This window comes from Rhinolophus hipposideros (assembly GCF_964194185.1).
Source record: "Rhinolophus hipposideros genome assembly, chromosome: 2".
Classification (NCBI taxonomy): Eukaryota; Metazoa; Chordata; class Mammalia; order Chiroptera; family Rhinolophidae; genus Rhinolophus; species Rhinolophus hipposideros.
This window is the reverse complement of record NC_138048.1, coordinates 94,406,654-94,432,371: the sequence shown is the minus strand read 5'-3', so window position 1 is coordinate 94,432,371 and position 25,718 is coordinate 94,406,654.

Here is a 25,718-nt window from a genome sequence, read left to right as displayed (position 1 = left end):
CTTCATGAGCGGATAACACTATTGCAGTTTCTTGCAAAAAATAAGAAAAAGTTGAAAGAAGCACAGATCGGGAGAAGAAATGCCAAGATGTCATTGTACTGATAATAAAAATAGAATGACAGTATGAGTGACATCGAGTGTTCTGTTGGCAGGTGCAGTTATCTCAAATTGCCAGGCTAACAAACTGAATTACTACCCAGGCTGCAAACATGTTACTTAAGTCTTAGAAACCCCATAGTAGTTCTGTATTTATTGCGTATTAGAAAAGGGTGCCAACCAATGTGTTATAAAGTGGGGGATCTCTTCCCCCCATCATACATTCCTCTCTTCATATTATAGATGTGGGTTCATGTGTTATGTTAAAAAATTAGAGGTGGGAACTTAAGTTCAATGAATGACTCTTAAATTTTGCTTAAGGGCAAAGACCATATTTCCCTGGTAACTCATGATTTGGGTCAAAAGTATATAAGGATCAGTGTTTGCCTATGAATGGAAGCAAGGAACGGGGAATGGGGAGAGGGAAAGACTATGAAAGGACATGAGGAAATTTTGGGGGATGAATCATGTTAATGATCTTAATAGTGGTGATGGTTTCATGAGTGTATATGTATGTCCAGCCTTCTCAAAATTTACATTTGAAGTATCTGCAGTTCACTGTGTGTCAGTTTCACTTCAAGGAAACTTTTCTTTTAAAAAAACAACAACACATAAGAATTATGGCAGGTAAACTGACTACATTTCTCACTCCAATCTAATCTCTCTCTCTCTATGTATGAGATGGTTCATGTGTTCAGAGATTCTACCTGTGTTCCCCAATAATATTAGAGTTTGTTCTTTATATGGATGAGTGGGCATTTTGAAGTCTTAAAAAACTCTTGCACATGGCTAAATGAAAACTTCAGGAATAATCTTACATATATAGTCTAATACCACCTACTCCTTATATTTACACAGCTTTTTAAAATATCTCAAGTGCTTTTCCATACATTAATTCATTTAGCACCTTCACAGCATCCCTTTGAGGAAGTCTATCATATCTGTTCTCCATGTAAAGCAACAGAAATACAAACATAGTTTTATCTACAATTATATTCACACAGATGAGTTTCCTCTCCCATGTCCTCAACCCAACATTAAGCTCTAGTCAACAAAGATTTTCATTAGTTATGATCTTTTTGCATCTGTGTCTTCAAATAACTATTTTCTGTAATATTTCATCATAGCTGAATGAGGACAGCCAAAGAACAAGTAGAAAAAGTTTTGTTATTCCACTTGAAAAGCTTGTCATTGTAATGGGATGCTATAATAGGGCTCTGGCTGCCTTTAAAAAGAAAAAAAAAACTTTAACACAATAAAAGTGGAGTCTGTTTCATAACGTTGGGAATACAGGAGAATGCACCTGATTCAAAAAACTTCAGCAGATTTGATCTGCCTTTTTCTTCCTCTTTGATTTGCTTCCTTTTATAGCCACAAGATGGTCATCTGCACTTGAAGATTGCAGCATCTCTATCCCTATGATACCAAAGAAAATAAAGTTCTCTCTGCCCCAATATATCGTTTACATGGGTTTACATTACCCATGTAAACACTTCTTGCTTGGTCCTTAACTAGTTTTAAGCTTGTCCTCCCTTAGTGATGCTGTGGGAGTATGGAAAAGGTTGCATCTTACTTTTTAAAACTTTTCATTTTAAAATAATTTTGGACTTATAGAAGAGTTGCGGAGCTGAAGCACAGAGTTCCCAAGTACTCTTTACTCAGCTTCCCATCATGTTGGTGCAAAAGTAATTGAGGTTTGAAAGGTTAAAAATAATTGCAAAAACCAGAATTACTTTTGCACCAGCTTATAATCTCACAAATAATAGCAAATTAAGAAATTAACATTGGTATAGTCTTAATAACTAAATTATTTAAAATTATTATTAACTAAATTATTATTACTATTTATTCAGAGTTTACAAGTTTTCCCATTCTGTCCCAGAATCCAATCCAAGATCACATATATCATTTAATCATTGTGCTTTCTTAGTCTCCTCTAATCTGTGAGTTTCTTGTATTTCCTTGATTTTTATGACCTTAACACTTTTGAAGACAACTAGTTATGAATTTTTGGGAAGAATGCACTTTTCTTTGTATCATACTCAGAATATCAGCCTGAATTACCGGTGATGCCAACCTTAATCACTTGGGTAAGATGGGTTCTGACAGTATTACCAATTATAAAGTTACTCTTTTTCTCTTTCCATAATCTCTGTTCCAGAAGTCTGTAAACTTTTTCTGCAAAGAAACAAAACAAAACAAAACAAAACACAAAAAAACACAAAAAACAAATAGCAACTATTTTAGACTTTGTGGGTATTGTGGTCTCTGTCACAAAGCCTTAACTCGTATGTAGCAGAAAAGCACATAGACAATTCATAAACATGTTCCAACGTGTGTTCCAGTAAAACTGGCTGACTCCTGCCCTTTTTATTAGGAGAGAGTCACTCAGTGAAGCCACACTTAAGGGGACAGGAATTAAACTCTCCCTCCCAGAGGGAGAAATATCACAGAATTTGTGGACATCGTTAAAACCATCATTATATTAATAAATAAATAATTAATAAATATTTTGAGGGAGGTACTCTGAGGCTATCCAAATACCTACTTTCTTGTTAAAGTTTCTCCCACTAATTTTAGCATTCAGCAGTGGCTCTTTCCTGAAGCAGTTATTGTGGTTTAATGGTGATTTTCTATTTCCCTCTTTCCTTCTACATGTATGAACTGGAATTCTTTTATAAGGAAGTATTGTCTCTTCTCCATTTACTTACTGTTCCAAGTCATTTTTGTGTTAATATGGCAAATTGGTTGGATATTTATTTTATTCCCAAATAATCCAACATTTCTTTATTTTATTGCTCACATTGTTACAGCTTTTGCCATTGGTCGCTCTTTGAGGTTGTCTCCTGTGTCCCTCCGACTTGTGTTTATCCATTTGTGTTTTGAATACTTCCTCAGTTTCTGAGACTACAAGATTTTCTAGGTGTTTCCTATCTTGTATTTCCTATCCCAGTGCTGGTCAACCATTTCCACAAGGAGCATGAGTGCCTTTGGTTGAAGCATGGCATTTAAAAACCAATACCTTATCAATTTGTGAGGGGTATAAATGTCTCATCATTATGTTGTTTTGTACACATGAAAATAACAACAACAACAACAACAACAATAATAAAAAATACTTACAAGGAAAAGAAAAAGAACTGCTTGCAGGGCAAGTTTACAAATTGCATTAAAAACACACACCAAAAAACAAAAAAACAAAATAAAATCAGCACCATAAGCTAGGTGTGTTCATTGCTATTTCGTGTCACTGCTTGAGTCCTCTCAGTGGATAAAGGTAGGAAATGTTATATGCTTGCAAACCCATGTATAGGCATATGTTTATATTTATTTCTACATCTATCTATTAAAATAAACACGGATTCTTGTTGATATAAGCAACTTCAATCTGGCATCACCATTTTACTCTAGCATTTCTATTTTTCTTATTTGTGACTACTTTCTCCTACAGTGAGAAAAGTAGTTCTCATATATCAACAATATGATGTTTTGGAATTTTTATGGTGTACTCCCGTAGGAAATAATTTGCCAACTAGAATACCGTCTTTGTCCACAGTTCTTTTTGTCTTCAGACTTACCGTATCAAATCAAACACTATTTTTCAAGGTAACTTAGGAAATATTATTCTTTACCCTTTCAGTGAGGGGACATCATGCATACAGTTATATTCCTGTCAACAGTCTACATTCTTCCTAGTTCTCCCTTGACATCTTGATTGACTGATATTTTTAAAGTTTGTATCCATTAAAATTTACTATTTGTGATGTACAGATCTGTGGGTTTCATAGAATCACGTATGCACCATTCCAGCACCATGCAGAACAATTCCATCACCGTAAGAAAGCTTTAAGTGCCCCCCTTTCCACAACCTCCAACCCCTGGCCATCACCAATCTCTTTTCTGTTCATTCATATCATTTTGCATTTTCTGGAATGTCACATAAATAGAATCTTACTCTTTGTAAATATTTTTCGTCTGACTTATTTATTTAACAAAACATTAAAAGTCACCCATATTTTTATGTGAATCTAGTTTGTTTCTTTTTAATTTTTAATAGTAGTAGATTGTAGGAACATACAAGAATTTGCTTTTCTGTTCACCTGTTAAAGAACATCTAGATTGTTTCCAGTTTTTGGTGATTAGGAGTAATGTGGCTATAAACATTTGTACAAAATTTACACAAACATCAGTTTTTAGATCACTTAGGCGAATACCTAGGAGTGGCGTTGCTGGGGAGTGTGAAAATACTAAGAAGCTTGGCATGGGCATGGGAAGAAGAAAAACTATAATAAAGATAAATAGGGGAAAAAACTTACTGAGGTTTCCAGCATGAAGCAGGCCTGAACTTGTTAAGGAAAGAAAATACTAAATTAAGATCAGATTTTCAATAACTAGTGTGGGCTGGACATAACTGAGTAATCCACCCATGGCTAGTCTTGCTTCATATATTACCCCTCACTCACTCTCCTACTTTTGCTTTGTTTCGAAGTGAATCCCAGACGTTATATCTTGTCTGCGTCCATTTTTTTATCTCAGAAAAATATGATTTTATAATTTTTAGACATAAGGGCTACCTTGTGACATTCACTCCATCATTGTCAAACAGGTAAACTTTAAAAGCTATATTTATATTTTAAAGAAATGCAATATTTTATTTGATAATATCATTCTTAAGTATATCGTAACTTTTTAAATGACAATATCATACTTGAAAAGCTTTGAAAAAAGTTTACAGATAAAATAAAGATTTTAAAATTAAAATTAGTATAAAACCTTTTACAATGAGTAATGACAACCTAAAGACTTTGTTATGTCATATTTAGTTTTACATAAAAAGATAATGTATAACTATACTGAAACTGCTATATTTAAAAAAATTTAAATTCTAATTTGTGTTAGAAATATAAAGAAATATTCAGATGTGAGTATGGTTTGATCCTTAAATGGAATACTTTTTTTTCACCTCAAAAATATATAACTATGTAGAAGATCAAGTGGTTTGACTTCTCAGTTCTCCATGATCATATTTTTCAGAGCTGTAAATCATTTTGGAAAACACTTTCTTGACAGTAATTAGATTCCTTTTGGAATTTTATGAAATGAACATTAGTAATAGTTACGTGTTAGGAGTTTTCAGAGTTTAGAAATGAGTAGAGCTTAGAGGTAAATGTTTGACTATGATAAATTATAACATTTGAGTTTTAGAGTGTCATGTATTGTCCTAGAAAGAAAATAAATGTTATCCAAATAGCAATCATTTCATATAGTTGGGATTTAATGGAGCAAATAATGATTTTGAAGGGCATAGAGATTTACTTTGCTTTAATAGGATAAAGAATGAGCACACACATTATGAACTAGTTCATTTAAAGCACATATTTCAAGAAATATTAAATCATCTTTCCTAAATACTCAGTAGTCAATGAGATTTTAAAAAGCAAAAGCCTCACATTTGAATTAGCATTTATATTAATTTGCTTTATAACCAATTTTTCATTTTGGGGAAAAAAAAGATTTCCATACGTATTTCCTTTTCCAAGTTTCTTGTGAGATGTAAAAGACCTTTTTAAAAAGATTCCAAATAATGCCTTAGTGCAGAATTATATTCTAACTTTACCCTAAATCCTTGATAATATTTTTGTGCATGTAATTTTGATGATAAAATATTCAGTAAGTAAAGAATACAGTTTTGATTTTGATAGTAAAGAGAAAGGGAAAATGATTGTTTTGAAATTAGAATAAGAAAATACAAGTATTTACAAATTTAGCTACATTATTTTTTAATCAGTTCTTAAGAACTTTGCATTTGTTGAAAACAGAAAATACAGGACCTTTAAATTTCTTTGTAGATTAACTTTTAAAATTAATATTAGGATCATTATACTAAACTATTACCAAATTCCTATTTGTTGTTAAAAATAAAACTTTTATAAATTATGTCAGCTAGATAAAACCATTTGAGCTAATGAGGTAAGCATTTGAAACATCTGCAAATGGGAAATTGCCCAATTAAAACTTGTTCATGTTGATTATTTGAATTGAAGGGAGTATTAGAGATTCATTTTGTGACTCTGTGTGTTTATTTGGGTAGATTGAGATAAGAAATAAAGGTTACATTTTCAGTACCATTTGTGTCAATTTGCCTTCTAGATAATTACAATAAATAATCCTTCATTGTGCTTGTATTATGTCCAACTGATTGCAGTTAACTATTTGGGGTCTAAAAATGAAGAACACAGTGTAGAGTCATCAGAATTATGATATTCCAACTTACTGCTCACTTCTTAAGAACTGGTATTCCCCAAAAATAGCATGTCTGAAATCTACAATCTTCACTGTGGTCCTTTTACAGACTGGTAATTTACCAGATTTGCTCACCTGGGAAATTGCCAATTTGCTTGCTAGCTTTAGGTTTTCTGGATATGTTTATTTCGTTATTATTTATCATATTATATGTAAAGGATCTTCCTAGTACATTGTCTCTGTCATATGCTGCATCTTCATTCGGTTTGACGTGCAAACCGTAGGTGCATCACCAGGAATTGAACTGGTCAGTGGAATAGTTATTGAAGATGACAGGACCGGGAAGTGTCTGGGGAAGGAAACAGGTGTGTTGTAAGAAACGCTATGAGTAAGAAGTCCAGGTCTGTCCTCGTGTCTCAGGCGTAAGCTCAGAGCAAGAAATGTGAAATGAATATGAAAGGTTCAGAAATGGGCTGGGCACAGACAGAATGGAATGACAGAGAACCCTGAGCAAAACCAAAAGTCCAAGTTCATGCTGCACGGAAGTAGAGGGCCCCAGACTCATGTGAGGTGTACACCTTCCCACAGTGTTTCTTTTCTGTTGGGTAGAAATCATTTTCTAAGGGGTCAGCTGCCTCTTACAAGAACAAACGTCAAAGGAAACAATTATTCTAAGCAATTCACCATGGCTCACTCTATCTCTGCCCTATTTATTCCTAAATTGTTTCCATCACATAGACCATGAGTCCAAATTCCAACTTTGTAACCCACTTCTGAGGCCTCTTTGGGACACACCAGACCTTCTCTCTGTTTCCAGATCTGTGTCAGAGCTGCACAGGCTCTGACTTTGGTTTTTGGTTTCTCCCACTTCCAGTTGCTGTGAGGATTGTCAGCTTCAGCTTGAGTCCCACAGAATCCTGCCTCCAGCCAGCCAGCTAACCCTTGGCATCATCGTCTTCATCCATGGAAAAGTGGACAAAAGTCAGGTGGAGACATGGGGTGGCAAAAGGATAATAGAAAAGTGGACTGAGTTTGACTCTTCCTATAAGAGAGGGTGTTCATTTGAACGATACTTAGCTTTTAAAATAGCTTTGGATGAAACGATATATGCTGATTTTCTATATGTGTATTATCAATATCAATCAAACTGAGCCTTGAAGGTTTGTGCTTTTTTATTATTTGTGCTTTTTATCTCAATGAAAAAAGGTGTTGTGCAAAAGAGTACATAAGACACAGAATACAAATTATCTGCATTTCCACTCTCCAAAGGTAAGCACTGCACTCATTTTGGTAAACATTCCTTCAGATACCATTTCAGTGGCTCTCAACCAGATCTGTTCCCCCTACCCCCACCCCCAGGAGATATTTGGCAATGTCTGAAGGAATTTTTGGTTGTCTCAGCGGGGCAATGCTACTGACATCCCTGGGTAGAAGTCAGGGATGTTTCTAAACGCCCTATCATACACAGGGCAGTCCTCTCCCCCACTCCCCAGCAAAGCCTTATATAGTCCAAAATGATAATAGTGCCAAGGTGGAGGAACTCTGATTTCAAATACATGGCTATATGTAGATTAGCATTATGCATGGATGGGTTCATAGTATAATGCTTTTGCACATCTACTCTTATTTATTTTTTTATTGTAGTAAAAGGCATAAATAATTAAAAAGCACAAATCTTAAAGTTTCAGTTTCATTAACTTTGATAACTGAATACATCCATATAACCACCACTAAAAATAACATGGAAAACATTTTTTATCACTTGAAAAAATCTCTTATGCGTTCTTCCAGTCAATATCCTCTATACATAAAAGTACCATTTCTGGCTTCCATCACCATATTCTTGGAAATCCTATGAATGCTGTCATACTCTGTGTGTGTGTGTGTGTGTGTGTGTGTGTGTGTGTGTGTGTGTGGTGCATTCTTTCAGTAAATGAAAGCATTTCATTAAATGATTCTGAAACTTATCTATGTTCTTGTGCCAATTGGTAGTCCATTCCTTCTTTACCATTGAGTGGTATTTTGTTGCATAGATATAATACAGTTCACTAATTTTATTGTTGATGGGCATTAAGACAATGTCATACAAAGCCTTAGAGAAAGTAGAAAGTACAATTCAAGGGAAAATATTAATGAATATTGTGATTAAACCTCCTTAACAAAAAATAATATTTTAACTTTGGTTACATTAACAACATTATTGATCATAATATATAATGGTATGTATGTGAAAGAAATAAAATTGTGCAAGTATCCTAAACATTATAAAAACAAAACAACTTTTTGAACATTAAAAAAAACTTTGCTTCCATAAAATATTATTGAAGGAAAATAATGAATGGTAGTAACAAATAAGAAAATTAGAAATGGTGAGATAGTCTGCTTATCTACACATCTGTAGTATTACAAAAATTCCTTTGAAGGAGTTTGAACATTATTCCCTCTGATGAACTATTAACAGCTAAGTAAAATCAACCAGAGATGCACACAGATTTAAAAATGCCATTAAATCAGGCAGCAATTTTAAGAGGGAATTCTTTCTTTACTACTTTTGACATGCATCTGTGGAGCCATTTCTTAAACAAAATTATTTCAGTGTTGTGAACAGGAACAACGAGCTCAGATTATTTGTTTTGAAAAGCATTTATTTAGAACTAGCCAAGACTAAAAGTGGCCCATGCTTTCAAATGTCACTTCCGGAGTAAATATTGATCTAACATAGAGTACAGTGCATTAACAAATATGCGAAGTACTAGGGCACTATAATGAGACGGTTACAAGTGCAGACCCTCAGTCTGGTCATCTGGGTTTGAATTTCAACTTCACTGTCTATTAGCTCTGGGACCTTGGGTATTTTGCTTTCTCTCTCAGTGGCTCAATTTCCTCGAGTGAAGTGGAAATTTTACATAGGTTTTGTGAGATTTAAATGAGAAAATGTTTGTAAAGTACTTAGAAACAACGCCTGACACCTAGAAACACTGAAAAATATTAGTTTTAATTAAAATACAACAGACTTTTGATAGGAAAATGATTTTTAGCTTGTAGAAGAAGCTGTATGTGTTTCAAGTTAGGAATAAGAAGTTTTAGGTCAGCATTAGTATGTGATTACTGAAGTATAATTAACGTTCCCAAGCCAACTAAGTTCTTAAGTGCCCGGGATAAGAGTCAAACCAAGATTGGTCTGGCCCAAATCCTTGCTCCTGAGCAATATGCTGCACGACAGTGACTTCCCAGAATCCTGTGCGATCCGTACCTCCACACCACCCCAGGTCTGCTATCCCCAGCCTCACCAAAAGACGGAAAAGGACTATCTATTCAATCAGCCTAGAAATTTCAGATATATGAATTTAAATGCACTTTAAATGATATTTTATAATAGCAACATTATATGATTTTTTCTTCATTTTTTTCATCACTACTTTTCAGTTTTGACTTTTTTTCTGTTATATTTAGTTTGTCATATTATAATAATTTCTTTTCTTCCTTCTCTTCTAAACTATAAATTCCTTGAAGACAGGATCTGTCCTTTGGTCATCTCTCATTCCAGGGCTCCTAGCATAACTGAATATAGTTTTGAATGAAAAAAATATATATAGAGATTGATGGGAAGCTGGAAGTGTAGACCAATTTGAATTACAGCCTTGGAAACAAAATCTTCTACCTGTCTGTCTGTCTGTCTGTCTGTCTATCTAGCTCTCTATTTACCTATCTTTACCTATCTATCATCTATCTATCTATCTATCTATCTATCTATCTATCTATCTATCTATCTATCTATCATCTATCTACCTGCCTATCTATCATCTGTCTCCATCTATTGTCTATCTATCCATCATTTGTCATCTGTCTATTTACCTACAAATCTGGAGTGGTCTGCGTCTTTCTTCAGTCTCTCCTTGCCCTCTATGTATGGGGGCAATTTCAGATTTCACCCAGGAAGTTTCCAAGATTTTGAGTCAACACCTCTTAAATTCTGCTACCTTATGGAAAAAAACACAACACTAACTTAAACCTAAATACCAGACGTTTCTGAATTTAGGTATCTAAAATCTAAATTGAACAAAGTATTCAAGATATTTTTTTGAATGTCCAGGAAGAAACACCCAGTATTTTTGCTTGACAGGCTTTAAAGACAGTTTGAGAGAACAGTGCATTACAGTTGTAGAGTAAACTATAAAGGAAGCCTGAGAGAGAATGGACACTCCCTTCAGGTTGGTCTTCGTCGGACCTCACCTTTACTCTGCACCTTGCTGCAGAGGAACAGTGAAGAACATGATGAAAGCACATGTTCTACACATGGGACTCAATAGGGATGGAGTAGTGAAAGAGATGCACATTGTGTTGTAAACTGGCATCTTAGCTAAAGGCTAAAAAAGAAAAATTGGATTAAGGTCAGACACTCTTATCCAGGAGTGGGTAGGGAGTGTGGTGTCTGAGGAAGTAAACAGAGAAATCTGTAGCATACTCTAACATTACTGTGGGTCAATGAAAATGTGAGATATTTTATACCCAATTCAGCATAACAGATCACTTGATGAATTTTCTATAGCCATTGAAGAAGTGGTATCTCACCACATCAATAAATGAAAAATTCTATAAAGGAAACAATCAGAAAACAGCAGAAAATAAAGGAAGAGAATCCACTGTTCACATGTGGATATTTGTGAGTTATTACCAGCTGCATTTGTTAATACAACAGTGTCTGCTGATGTGACATTGACATCTGAGTTCTGCTTTTTTCATAGCCCAGAAAGAACCCGTTCTTTCTTGACTGTTTATAATGCTAAAGAAATTATTATTCCTTTTATCAGAAACAAATAAAAATGTACTTTTACCTGGACAACTTAATTGTCAAAATATAAAATTACACCATGAAAACTAACAATGCAATTGGAAGAAAAATTACTTCCATCTTGCTAATCAGCAAATAAGCATCTTCAGAGAAAATGTAAAATGTGTAAAATCACTGCTGGAAGATCATATTACCTAAAAGTTATAATAATATTTGTTACAAATCATACATATGTTTTTCCCTATTAAGCAAAAAAAAAAAAAAAAAGCAACAACTTGAGTTTTCTTGCATGAAGCTATACATTCCTGAAATATTTAAAGCACTGATTTTCACTTTCCTTTTTAAATCCCTACGCTTCTTTCTAGACATTGGACAAGAACTGCTTAGAGTATTAAAATGAGATGTGACTGTTTTCTGAGTTTACTAGCCAGGAGATTTTATTTCAGAGAAAAGTGTAAGCTTATAACGCAGATAAATTGAATGAAAATGATTCTTTTGTTCAAAGTTATCAGTCATTAACAATATGCATAGGAAGTAAAACTTCATTGGATGTTTGAAACTGCCTAGGAATTGCCTTGATATAGTAAATATATATATTTTTAAATCTGTTGTAGACTTAAGAAGGAATCATTTAAGCTATTTTCATAAACCTGTGGTTTTACTGAACCTTTGCAGAAATAAGCTGGGTCTCCAGCTTCTTTAAATTAGATCTAAGTGTTCTTCCTCATCGTTTTGCTCAAGATCACATGCATTTTTAGAATCCAGATAGTAAATACTCAGTTCTGCCTTCTGCAAATAATAATTCACGATAGATATTCGATAGTGTTGATTTTTTTATGACAGGGACTTCTGCACAAATCTCTTGTACACTGAATGTTGAACAGCCATTACTATTATTTTGACAAATTTTCTAAGGTATTTGGCACTAGTTTTAACAAATAGTCATGATGAAGCTGATTCAGATGGATGACAGGCAGCTGTAGTGCAGTTCTACCAATTGATTTTTAGTCATGGAGTGATTCAAAAGGCCAAGGAAAGCCTTAATCTGACTTGACAGCAGGAGATTCCTTTGCGCTGTGAACTGTAGGTGATTGCTAATGGGCTGGAAATACTTGGCAGAGGCTAACTTTGCTGGAGCAAATCAAATAATTACCACTGTCAATTCCCTACATAATAAAAAAAATCTACAAACCTTGACCTATATGTTTGTATTTAAAAGTGTAAGTAATTATATAAAAATAACGATAAACTTTATATGGGCTTGCTCACCATGTAAAGTGGATTTGTCATGTCATTAGGGTTCATTTAGATAAGGGGTGTGTGTATATGTACCTATGTGTTTATATGTATGAGCATGTGTGTGCATATGTATATGTGTACATGCATATATGTGTGTGCGTGTGTATGTGTGTGCTTGTGTGAGAGTTCAGAATGTACAATAGGGTTAGTAAATTTTGAGTGTTTTAAATTATGAAAACAAATCAAAATAGAATAAACTGCACAGAAATATTTTTATACAAGTATGGCTTATGTATTATCTTTGTTTTTCAGAGAAGATGTGTTTGTAAAATTTCTCCCTGTTTTTTCTGTTAGTAACTGCTGGAGTGCCTGTGGCATAAAAAAATAACATTGAACTCAGTTGAAAACTCTGCGTCCAAGTCCTGCCTCTGTAACTTTACACAAATTATTTAATACAGTGTTTCTCAACCTTCTGTTATTATTGCCCTTCCAAGAGTTTTTAAACTTTTTCCTAATTAGCCCATCTCCATTAAAATTTTAATGTCATAGATACACTGTATATCTGCTTGTGTACTGTAGTAAATTTATAATTATATATTGTGTATATAATATTTAAGATTTTTTTAACTCTCTCCCCGAGAGACAGCTTTTGCCCCCTTGGCAGAGATATCACTTTCATTGAGAGCACATAATTTAATACTTTAGTCAATAATGTAAAAATTGCTTATTAAGCACCTGCTCTATATCAGATTTTATAATATGTGTTAAGGATATGGAAAAGAATAACACTTTTTCCTAATAGAAATTTGCAGTCAGTGAGAATTATTTCACTATGGAAAAGCAATTAAGATAGTGTGAGCGGTCTAGCAGAAATATATCTATGCAGATGATGGCAGAAATTAATTCTGTGAGGGTTAAGGGACAAATCAAGAGGAAGACAAAGGAAAACAGAGTTTTGAAGCCTGAGGAATAGTTTGTTGGACAAAGGTGTGGTGCTGGGTTTTCCAGGTAAACAATTTTTGAGTCATACATAAGTATGATATCACAGTCTTTGAGTTTTGTTCTTGCCTGTAAATAAAATTAAAATAATACCTATACTATAGAACTATTAAAGGATTAGAGAAATACTACAATTGAAAATCTTTGAAAACTATTGAACACTAGATGCACTTAAGGAATTAATATTACTAATTCTTTGATGATTAAACAATCTATTAGTCAAAAATAATCATTTAATTAGGTTTATAGCAAGTTGATAGCGAGTTTCCGGTAGAATGAAAATTACGTAAAAATATTTTGGGTTTCAGCACTTATTAAAAATATAAATCTTAACAAATTAGAAAGGAAAAGTATGTTTTACTGTCTACGCAAAATACACAGTTCACAATTTACATTTATGTATAAACGTTATTACTTTTTATTGCTGTGGAGTGGTTACCCCAAAATACTGTAGCTTAAAATAATGTTTATTATCTCATATTTGCTGTGCTCAGAAATCTGAGTGGGATACCTTCCACTCACGGTCTCTTAAAGGTTTGTAGTCAAAGTGCATGGTGGAGCTGTGGCTCCCTCTGAAGACTCCACTAGTGGGATGGGGGTGGGACAGCAGTATAGGCTTCTAAGTTTACTCATTTTGTTGTTGGCATTTAATTATTCACAGGCTTTTGGACAGAGGGCCTCATACTCTTAGCCAGAGACCACCCTTAGTTCCTCGATATGTAGGCCTTTCCTTAGGGTAGCTCATAACATAGCAGGTGGCTTCCCTCAGAGTGAGCAATCAAGAGAGAGAACTCAAGATGGAAGTTCCATTCTTCTATTAGGTTTGTGCAAACATAATTGCAGGTTTTGCAGTTATTTTCAACTTTTTAAACCACAATTACTTTTGCATCGACCTAGTCGTAACCTAATCTAAGGACTGACATCCCATCAGTTTTGTCTTATCCTATTCTTTGGAAGAAGGTCATTAGACCCACGAGATTACATAAGGAAAAGCATGAATACCAGGAAGCAGGAATCATTGGAGGCCATGTTTGAGGCTGCCTCCCCTTAATTCATTAAGTCATTTTTCAATCCAGTTGACATGGCTATTGAAAATGAGTAATATTATTATTGTCTTACAGAATCATTTAATTCTAAACTACAGTTAACATAAAATTATTAAATCCTGCTTGAATATATATAGTAACAGATAGCTCACTGGTAATGAAGGCATAATTTCCATTTCTGGACAGCTGTGATTGTATAGAAATTTTTCTCCATAATTTCTCAAAGTGACATTAGAAGGCTGAGCTTATTAATGCATTTTAATATTTGCAAGCAGATGTTTGATACCATTGATCATGATGTAGAAGATATGAGCTAGAGGTTAGAAGGGAATTAAGTAAGGGAAAATTGAATTAAACCCCTTTGTTTCTCTGAGAGAGTCATTTTTTTACACAAACATTTAATGTGAATGTAATAAATTCTGGTCCAGGTACTCTTAATACATCAAAATTTTAAAAAAACACACAAAAAACGAAACAAACAAACACAAAACCCTTTGTGCTGTCGATTCCGAGTGAGGGGAAGGGTGTGAGACCAGAAATGTTAGGACCTGGAGTCATACAGCTAATTGATACTGGGCAAGAGAAGGTTACTGGAAAGAAATAGGTTGTGGTACATATTAAATTGTTAACATGTAATTCTTAGTATCTCAGTGTCTCTAGAACCACTAAGGCAAGAGCAATACAATAGGTGTAGAGCACTCACTTATCATAATGAAAGGCCGTGTGGTTCGGGGTTACTAACCACTGTCATTAAAAGGAGTCTCTAGCAATAGAATTATTTACAGTGTTGTTGAAATGCTGTGGACCCACTCCCTATTGCTGCTTCTTTCCTCCTTCCACAGCATGAGTAAGAAGAAAGAGATAATTTCCCTTTGTTTTAGGGAAAGGAGAAGTGATGGAGAAAATCACTAGGAGAGGTGACATGTTTGTAAAGGTCACCTGGGTTTAGGGAGCCTAACAGCTGCAATGGGAGGTGTGTATACGCTGCCAGAGAGAGAAGGAAGAGGAAAAGACAGGCCGTGTTGTGTTGGAGATGGCTTCTACTGATGGTGAAGCAAATGTCTGTGTTTTCTGTGGTTATAGTGATAGAGGCTCCAAGAGCATCGGGAGAAGTAAGGAACAAAGGGAACTGACAGCAACTCAGGGGCTGAGACAGAAGCAGGAGGAAATCAGCAGAAGGTGCATTACTACTTTATGTGAATTGAAATGGGAGGCTCAGGGGGAGCCTCTGAGAAACTCTCCTCACACTGGAGAACGAGGTTTAGTCTTGAGTGTTTGCCAAACTAAGGAAACTCTGAAAAAGGCTGACAGCACCAGTCCATTGAAATTGTACCCAGTCTTCTCTAATCCTTTCATTTCCTGTGCCTGACCACAGATGGGTCAGAACCTAAGCTGGTGCATGGAGGTGGAAGCCAGTAGAATAGTAAACGGGCAAGAAAAGATGATCACGTGTCCCTCCTAACAGAATCCTTCAAGCCCTTCAAGTGTGACCTCAAGCCTAACAAAAAGAGGAAAGCATTTCCTTTACATTAAATTAAGGTATTCAGTGATGATTTGTTGGAGTAGTAACCAACTGAGTGGACACTCTTCTGAGGGTACATTGTAGATGCGATAGTTATTGAATGAAGGATTGGATGAAGCACAAAGAGAAGTGACAGAGAAACACATGGAGAGGAAGGGAACCTTACGTCAAGGTTCCAGCTCCAGGGTCACAGTGACCTGGATTGGACGCTCAGGTCCTCCACTCACCTCCTTCACATCCCTGACACGTGACCTAAATCTCTTGGAGACTAAGTTTTCATATATGAAACGGGAATAATAACCTCATGGTGCTAAGGTGAGGATTAAATTTAAGAATGACTGCTAAATTCTAGACACAGAGAAGGCTCAATAAAAGTTACTTGTTGCAGATGTTGCTGTTAAATAACTGAAGTGTTTGAAATTAAGTGTTTGAATAAAGGTTACACACAAACAGCAGCTAACGTCTAGTGTAGGCTGTATTTTGCCTCAAATGTTCAGGAATCGACATATTTAAATTCAGTCTTTCTGCACTACCCTTTGTTTTCTCTAAAACATTACAACTTTTTCTAAAAAATGTAAACCTTTTGCTTTCCCCCAAATATGCCATTTAAATACAGAAATCTTAGCCTGAAAAATTCCATGTTGCACGTTTCACAAGTTGAAGGCATGCTGAACAATGACTTTTTAAAAGATCAACTAGCTCTAGTACACAAAAGCTATGCCCCTGACAGGATTTGGATGAGCCTTTTGAAAAAAATATGTAAGTCTGTCAACAAATCTAGCATCTGGAAAATATATGTTTATCAATGCGATTTCTTGTTTAAAAGATGTTACAACAAAAATAAAGTCAGTTAAAAATAGTAAAAAAAACATTGTTTCTAAAATCATAATAACACTACTTTTTTTATTCTTTACAATACCCTACCTCCCTTTTCCATATTTTTACAAACTTCAAATTGTATTTTTACAAAATAAGTGTACTATTTTCCCAGAAGTGTAGTGGTTTTATTTTATCTTCATTAGCATTTGATTTTTAGGCCGAGAGTTTTGAATATTTCTAAGTATGTTAGCAAAATATGATATCATAATTTCTCTCATTTCCATTTATATAATATTAGTTATACTACATATACCCTACACATGTGTTGTTTTTTAAATTTATTAGTTTCAGGTGTACACGACAAGGTACTACTTAGACATTCATCATTTATATCCCTCACACTGTGAACCCCCCCCATCCACTATCCCTCCGACCTCGCACCGAGCCATCCACATGTGTTTTAATCTGTGTTTCTTATTTTGTATTAATGTTTTTTTGCCTATTTATATATGGGGGAACTTAGATAGTTTTTGTCAATTTTTGTGAATTTTTTACATGATAAAATATTAGCATACTGGTAACATTTTAAATATAAATATTTCTTCTATAGTTAACTTTTTGGTTGTTATTTCAAGAATAACAATTTTATAAATATTTATAACAAAAATTTTGAACTAATATATACACTATAATGGATATTTCTTATCCTCTTCTATTACCTCCATCTCTTCCAAATGAAGATTGGTTAAATTAGTATCTACAAATGAGTGCCAATAATTTTCTGTGATTCTATTAATTTAATTATTAATTTTTATTCTTTTAAAGTGTGCTCTTTTAAATCATAGATTTATAAAGATCATTTGTGAGATTTCTTCCGATGAATCTTACGTACAACATAGTGGCACTGTAGGTGCTGGGCTAGACAGTTTCTATCCAGGTTTGAAATTCTTATGACATTTCAAGTCCATTTTTAACTTAAAGAGAATGAGAAATTGCAAAGACTTCAAATTCACAATATGCCTGAGGCAGAGATGGAACTGAATTCAGCTGGTACTATTATTCATGGTAGACAAAGCTAAAAATTGAAGCTGCATTCTTTATATAGCATATTAAATGTGTCTTGAGAAAAAGTTCATTTAATGAGGGAAGAAGTTTTCCAATTTTAGGCTTTCTAAATGACTGAAGTCATTATAAAATGCAGATAATACGAATTAAAAAATACTTTATTTTGTCTTCAGGTGAGAGAGAAAAGTTTATATGGATGCTTCATTTTTAAGGAACAGTTATGAGAATAGATAGCAAAATCCGGTCTGTAAATTCCCATAGTTTCAATTTAAAAGAATGCATAAATATTTTAAAACTTTATAAAAATTGAACTCTTAAATGTGGATTTATGTACCTAATATGATCAAGCAAATAGAAAAAATTATAGTATTTCATTATAAAACAGAAGCATAGACTACTTGAGTCATCAAGAAAATTATATCTTGGGGGCGACTGTATGGCTCAGTTGGTTAGAGCGTGAGCTCTCAACAACAAGGCTATCGGTTCGATTTCCACATAGGATGGTGGGCTATGCTCCCTGCAACTAAAGATTAAAAACTGTGACTGGAGCTGAGCTGTACCCTCCACAACTAGATTAAAGGACAATGACTTGGAGCTGATGGGTCCTGATATTCCCCCAATAAATCTTAAAGAAAAAAAAGAAAAGAAAATGACATCTTACAAGCTATTGATGGTTAATTTATGTCACCTTGGCTTGGCTCCGGGATGCCAAAGAGCTGGTAAAAGATTACTCCTAGGTATATCTGTGAGGGTGTTTCCAGCAGAGATTAGCTCTTGAGTCTGTAGATGGAGTAAAGATTACCATCACCAATGAGGGTGACATTATACAATCCATTGAGGACCTGAATAGGACAAAAAGCGGAGGAAGAATTTGTTCTTTGCTTAAGCTGAGACACCCATCTTCTCCTGACCTCAGACAACGGTGCTCCTGAGTCTCTGGCTTTTGGACTCAGACTGGGGTTTATGCCTTTGGCTCCTCTGGTTTTCAGGTCTTTGGGTTTGGACTGGAACTTGCACTGCCAGCTTTTCTGGTTGCCCTCATTTGCAGATGGCAGATCCTGTGACTTCTCGGCCTCCTATAATAAATCCATATACCTATATCATCTGTCTCTATCTCTATTTCTATCTCTATCTCTATATCACCTATATGTATATCTATATCTATTTATACATATATCTATCTATCTGTACCTATATCTCCTATTGATTCTGTTTTTCTGGACAATCCTGACTAATACATAAGTTAAGGGTGGTTAAGTATATAAAGAAACACTTATAGGAGATTGGAACATGTCAATAAATTTATTCATATCTGTTCCTACACACAGTTCTTGGTACAGCTGAACTCTGCAATGCCCAGCCTACAAATATAACAGTCAGTTTTCAGGTTCACTCTTAATGCTTATTTTATTTGTTAAGCCCAGTGCACTATTTCTCAGTGAGTTTTGGGGGCACTGTGACCACTAAACCTCTCCATAGGCTTCTTACTGATATTATTTCACTTCTCAAGCAGCCCAGTTTAATTGAACACAGCTGGCCCGAAAGTATGAGACCTTGTATCCTATCAGCAATCTTTCTTTGTCATGTAATCCACATGCAGTACGATTTAAGCCACTTCATAAGTTTTGTCTGTTTAAGTACGTTATCCCTCAGAGATTTCATTTTCCTCTAAGTGGGAAGCTGCTGTGTTGCTCCTCAGTTACACGTGTAGATAAGATGTGGTGTGGCTTCCTGGGATAATATTACACCTTTTGTGGAGAGATGACTTCCACAATTGATGTACTGTAAACGTGAAGCTGTAAACTGTTCTGGCATCAATACACAAGAAAAGAAATATAACAGGAGGAAGAACATGCAATCTTACCTCTGGTACATGCATCTTTTCAAAAGAGGAAATATTTTCATTGCAATATTGAAATAACATTTATTAATTTTCATAATTGTCTAACTTCTTGAGTTTATATGAAGAATGTGCGAGACAGTGGAAATATAAAAATGATGATTGGATACTTGTCTTAAGGAAACTCGAAATCTGTTAATCTAGTTCACGGTCATTCCTTCAACATTTATTTTATTTATAAAAGTAACCAGAGGTTAAATTAATTATGATGCATTGCACCATTTTATGGTGACATATTTCATTGATGAATTAAAACATGGCTATCTCCTATACTCATTTTATTCATTCGTTCACGTATTTATTTAACAGATAGTTTTGAGGACCTACTAAGTGCTAGTGGGAAAGACAGACAAAAAGTATAATAAATACATAATATATACTTAGAAGATGTGACAGCCCTGGATGTGTGCCCCTTGGGTGTCCATACAAGAGAAAATATGCTCCATGAGTGTAGTCATCCTACAGTTTCCAGAAACAATGTCCTTGGAACCTGCCTCAGCCCTGGAGTCGAGGATGTACAGCCCCAGCTAATGACTGGGCAGTCCTGGACAGTAGGGCATGCCCATTTCTGCCCATCACACTGCTCCTCTAACAGGACATTTTAGCTCTGCAGGTCCCTGTTGCGCTGTTTGAGAACCGCTGAGAGCTGTACTTAAGTCTGCCGCTCTTGCTCAACAGTTTCTCTCCCTCTCCTACCACACCAGTCAGAGCTGCACTGCAATTTACCTGCTCCTGCTCCCTCTCTTATTTATCTTTCACAAGCAATACCTTCAATTCATTTCTGTGCTTCTGACTCTGTCTTGGTGCCTGCTTGGTGAAGTGATATGGATGATGACAAATATAATGGAAAAAAAAAGGCAGCATGAGGGTGGTGGGTTTGCAATGTGGGAAACAGGTTAGCAATTTAAAGCATAATAAGAGAGGTGTCCCTGGGAAGTTGAATTTTGAATAAATCCTTAAAGGAAAAAAGGAATGATCTACATTATAGCAAAGCAGAGTGAATTGCCAGTGAAAAGTCCCTTAGATGAGAATGTTCCGTGTCAGTCTTCTTTCACAAAGAGATGTCATGCAACGCCGAGAAGATGTGTAACGCTCATATGCAGGCTCAGGGTGATGGCAGGAGGCAGTGACTCTTCACTTATTTTAAAATGCTTGATGGAAGAAAGATGACTTCATGCTTCCCCTAATGATATAGAAGCCATAGGTCTCAAGCTGTGAAACCAGGACTGTGTTCCCACCCACGATGCAGCACTTCAGTGAAGTTGTGATTTTAAGAAAGGAACACGCCAGTGAAAATGGTTTTGCATTTATGTTCATAAGATGAACAATTGTCCTACGAGGAGTCAAAGTTAGTATGAAATTCTCTAGAGTTTTTCAATCACTTCCAAGGTTAAAAGCTAAAAAAATACATGATGTAATAGTTGTAAAAAATAGTACAATATGCCTTATTCAAATAATGCACGTACACATTTACTCTGAATTTTTGTTCCTCTTTTATTGATATTGTACACTTCTTTAGGAATAATGTTTTTAAGTTTTTCTGTTTAATCCCATTATTAAAATAATAAAAAAATACCAAACCAAACCGTTAGGTTACTTTGTGGCTCAGGATGAATATACTTTGTTGCAAATTATTCTCCAATCTCTGGAAAATCAGTTAAAATGCCTTCTTGAAAAGGAGCTAAAAGAAAATAAGTGTCATGTATTCCTCTAGTTTGAAATAGAAAAATCAAATGATGGAGGGAGGAAACGGAAAAGTATGATAAGATAAATGATGTTAAATAATTCCCTAGGTTAGTCTTGCCACCTGTCTATGCAGTAGTGAGAAAAGACTGGACTGGGAGTGATAGATAAATCAGCAAACGAAAAGCACTCACAGCATGAAGGAGGAGACCAGCATAGGTACAAGAGGCTGAGTGGATGGGAAGCATGTTTGAAATGAGGTGGGTGTGTAATAAAGACTTGGTTAATATATCACAAGCCCTGCAAGTGCTAAAATGGAATCCAAGACTAAGGCTGAAGGAGGAAGCGTCATCAATCTTTAATCTCAAAGTACTTAAAGATGAACTGGAGTGCACATATTCTCAGCAAACTTTTCAATTCCAAAACTTTGCTCTTGAAGAGGCAGCCTGTCAAAACAGGTTCTGGAGGTCAAATGATACATCTTTTTCCCCAACACAGAACACTGCTCTCTGGCTTGATGAGAAAATATTAATTTTACCCTCTGGATATCTGGTCCCAGTCAGTGCATTTCTCTTTAACACACTATTTCCCAGGGTTGTAATAATAAAACCTGGTAAGAGCAATGGATTTGTAGCAGATGGAGGCATCACCAAACCCTCAAAGCTTTGCTTACCTTTGTGTTAACAGAGGAAGGCAGAGGAACAGATGCCAGAAACAATCAAACAACTCGCGGGGCAGAAAAAAATAAACACTGAAGGAAACTGTATCTTGCCAGAACAGATGATCAAGAAATTAAAACATCTGATAACAAAAAGAAAGGCGATGTCCAGATGGAATTTATCGCTGACTTCCCTAAGAAAAGAGAAATTCTGGACAGAAAAAATACAGTTCCCAGATGTAACTTAATTCCCTATGAAATCTTGGAATATTGAGAAGAGACATAAACTAAACACAAATATTTTTTGCCTAGAAAGGAATACGGACATAATATTATAATGCTATCTGATTAAGCATTGGAATTAATACTGCATATACACTGATTATTGCTACCAGCTTAGGGTAATGATAAAAAATTTAATGACCATTTTTTTTTAACTTGTAGAAAATCAATAATTAATATCATAGTTATTTTTTAGTGCTTTTCACCAAAAATGTCTCCTTTTGGCATTTCTTGAAGTTAGGTGTGGCCACGTTATTTACTTTCATCATTGCAATGGGTAGAGTGATGGGTGTCAGTTGCAGGCGGGAGATTTAGTGTCCAATGCATGATTCACCACGTCCCATTTTTTCAGTCTCGACAATTGTGGAAGCACTGAGCTGTAGCTACCTGAATAAGGATGAAGCACAGCTGAGTGAAGTACAGTAAAACTGCTGTAGTTCTAAGTCAATGAATTTGGGGTTGTTTGTAGCCAAGCATAACCTAGAGTCTCCTGATCCTTCAAAAACTGAAGCATAGGAAATACTTTTTCAAACAAACAAAGACCAAGAGAATTCATTGCCTGAAACCTGGGTACAAGATAAATTAAAACAAATTCCTCAGGCGGAAGGAGTATGAAATCTGCTGAAAATTTAACATTATGCAAAAAAATGAAGAGAAGCTAAAAACGTGAATATAAAAGGCATTTTTTTTTAAATTTATTGGGGTGACAATTGTTAGTGAAATTACATAGGTTTCAGGTGTACAATTCTGTATTACATCATCTATAAATCCCATTGTGTGTTCACCACCCAGAGGCAATTCTCCTTCCATCACCATATATTTGATCCCCCTTACCCTCTGGTAACCACTAAACTATTGTCTGTGTCTATGAGTTTTTGTTTCTCATTTGTTTGTCTTGTTCTTTTGTTGTTTTTGGTTTATATACCACATATCATTGAAATCATAGGGTTCTTTGCTTTTTCTGTCTGACTTATTTCGCTTAGCATTATACTCTCAAGATCTATCCATGTTATGACAAATGTTTCTATATCATCTTTTCTTACCGCCGAATAGTATTCCATTGTGTATATGTACCACAACTTCTTTATCCATTCATCTATCATAGAACATTTTGGTTGTTTCCATGTCTTGGCCACCGTAAACAAAGCTGCAATGAACATTGGAGTACACGTGTCTTTATGTATAAATGTTTTCAAAATTTTGGGTAGATACCCAGGAGAGGGATTGCTGGGTCATATGGTGAAAGGCATTTTGTTTTACTGTTAAACTCTTCAAATATTTATTTCAAAGAGAAATTAGTAACAAAGTACTGTGAGTTTATAACATATGTAGAAGTAAAATATATGAAAAAATATTTCAAAGGATGGGAAGAAAGAAATGAAAGCATACATGATGGTGTAAAGATATTTTATGGTAAACTATATAAGTTAAAAAGGTTTATTGAAAACCTTGGGGAAAGAACTAAGTCTACTACCCATCTGACACCATATGTAGCTATTAGAGTACCATTGGCTATACTCCATATGCTGTACTTTACATACTGTGACTATATATATATATATATATATATATATATATATATATATATATATAAATTATAGCTGACACTTGAATTAATTTTTTGAAGGGTTTAAAGTTTGTGTCTAGGTTGACTATTTTGCATATGGCTATCCAGTTGTTCCAGCACCATTTGTTGAAAAGACTCCCTTTGTTCCATTGTATTGCTTTTGCTCCTTTGTCAATGATCAGTTGACTATATTTATGTGGATCTATTTCTGTGCTCTCTATTCTGTTATTTATTTTTTTATTAATAGTGCTTACTTTTTATAACAACTCTTTACTTATTTTTTTCTTAGTTCCTTTTTTTGGTTTATTTTATGATAAAATAATCCATAAAAGCAGCCATTGTTTAAAAATTTTATCCCTAGAGCCGAACAAGTTTCCGCTTATATACACTATGTAAATATTTGTTGAGTGAATAAATGAATAAATCACTAAATTAGGAAGTTTTGGAATAGGAACAAACTATGAATATTTTTTTTAACATGAGAGAATTAAAGTTTTAATACATGTGCATGGGGAATTTGCATAAGCATGAAAATTCCAAAGACAATGGGCAACATTCAGTATGGAAGAAATTTTTGGACAAAAGAGAGAGTGGGGCAAAGGGATCTTAAAATTTAGAGGTGAGAATTAGTAATTTACATGTAATCAACTGTTTGAATTTTAACAGCTTCTGTCCCCCCACCCCGTGACTATAGACATGGATGAGAGATTTATCTTGCTCTTGAAGAAATTATAACATTTTAGATCTTTTAAATCTTTAATTTGTACATTCTATGCTTAGAGCTGGTAAGATTTTAATTCTTGTTTTTAAGAATAAATGAAAAAGATGAAAGGAGTTTGACAGAGAGAATAATCAATGCTATAATGAGGCAATAGTAACTATACTCCATCTCTTATTTGTTTCTCCTTTGGTAGTGAAGTTTATCAAGGACAGGGGACATTGCCGTTCTGAAAAGGGTTGTGATTTTCTTCCTCCTTTTTTTGGAAATACCTGTGGGTGATAGAGAGCGTATAGAATCAGGCACCAAAGAAAGTTCTATCTGAACTGTAGTGCCTAAACCAGACTACAATGGAAGAATTGTCTTTTCCTTATGCTTTTCTCCCTTTGGTTGATATGGATACATAGTTTTCTGAAATACCTAGGAGCATGGTGTGTTTCATCTACAATTTTTGCTAATCACATAAACTTCTCAGCTTAAATTGTACTTCAGTGGACATTCCTTCTCTCCTTCCCGCCCCTCCCCCCCATGCCTGTAGCTGAGAATTCAGGTTTTCACAATGATATTGTAATAATTCAGGCATAATTAGGTCAACTTCCTTTAGCTTATCATTTTTTACATAAATGGTATTCATGTTTCCTTGGAGACGGTGTTTCAAAATGTAGAAGTAATGAATAAATTTAGCAGTCTCTTGTGCTTTTGAAAGGAAGGTATTACAATGAAAGACATTTTATTTAAAAAAAATACTCCTTGAAGGGAAATCCTTTGAGTACAAGTTAATTTTGTTGAATATATGCTTGGTATTATAATAACATTATACCACTTATGTTATTTCAATGGAATAATAAGGACCATGTCTATTTTTTTTTCCAAACCACTCAGGAAAATGTGTGTGTATGTGTTTTTGTATGTATGTTGTGGTGCGTTGTTCATTAAAAAGGCTTATTTCATTACATGATGTTGGTTTAAGGAGAATTTATTATTTTTATATTTAGAGATAGATAATCATGGAGTAAATTTTTCAAATTACTACTTAAGGTCATACAAATGGACAGGCTATGATAGTTATTTTTAGTAAGGGCAGATGAA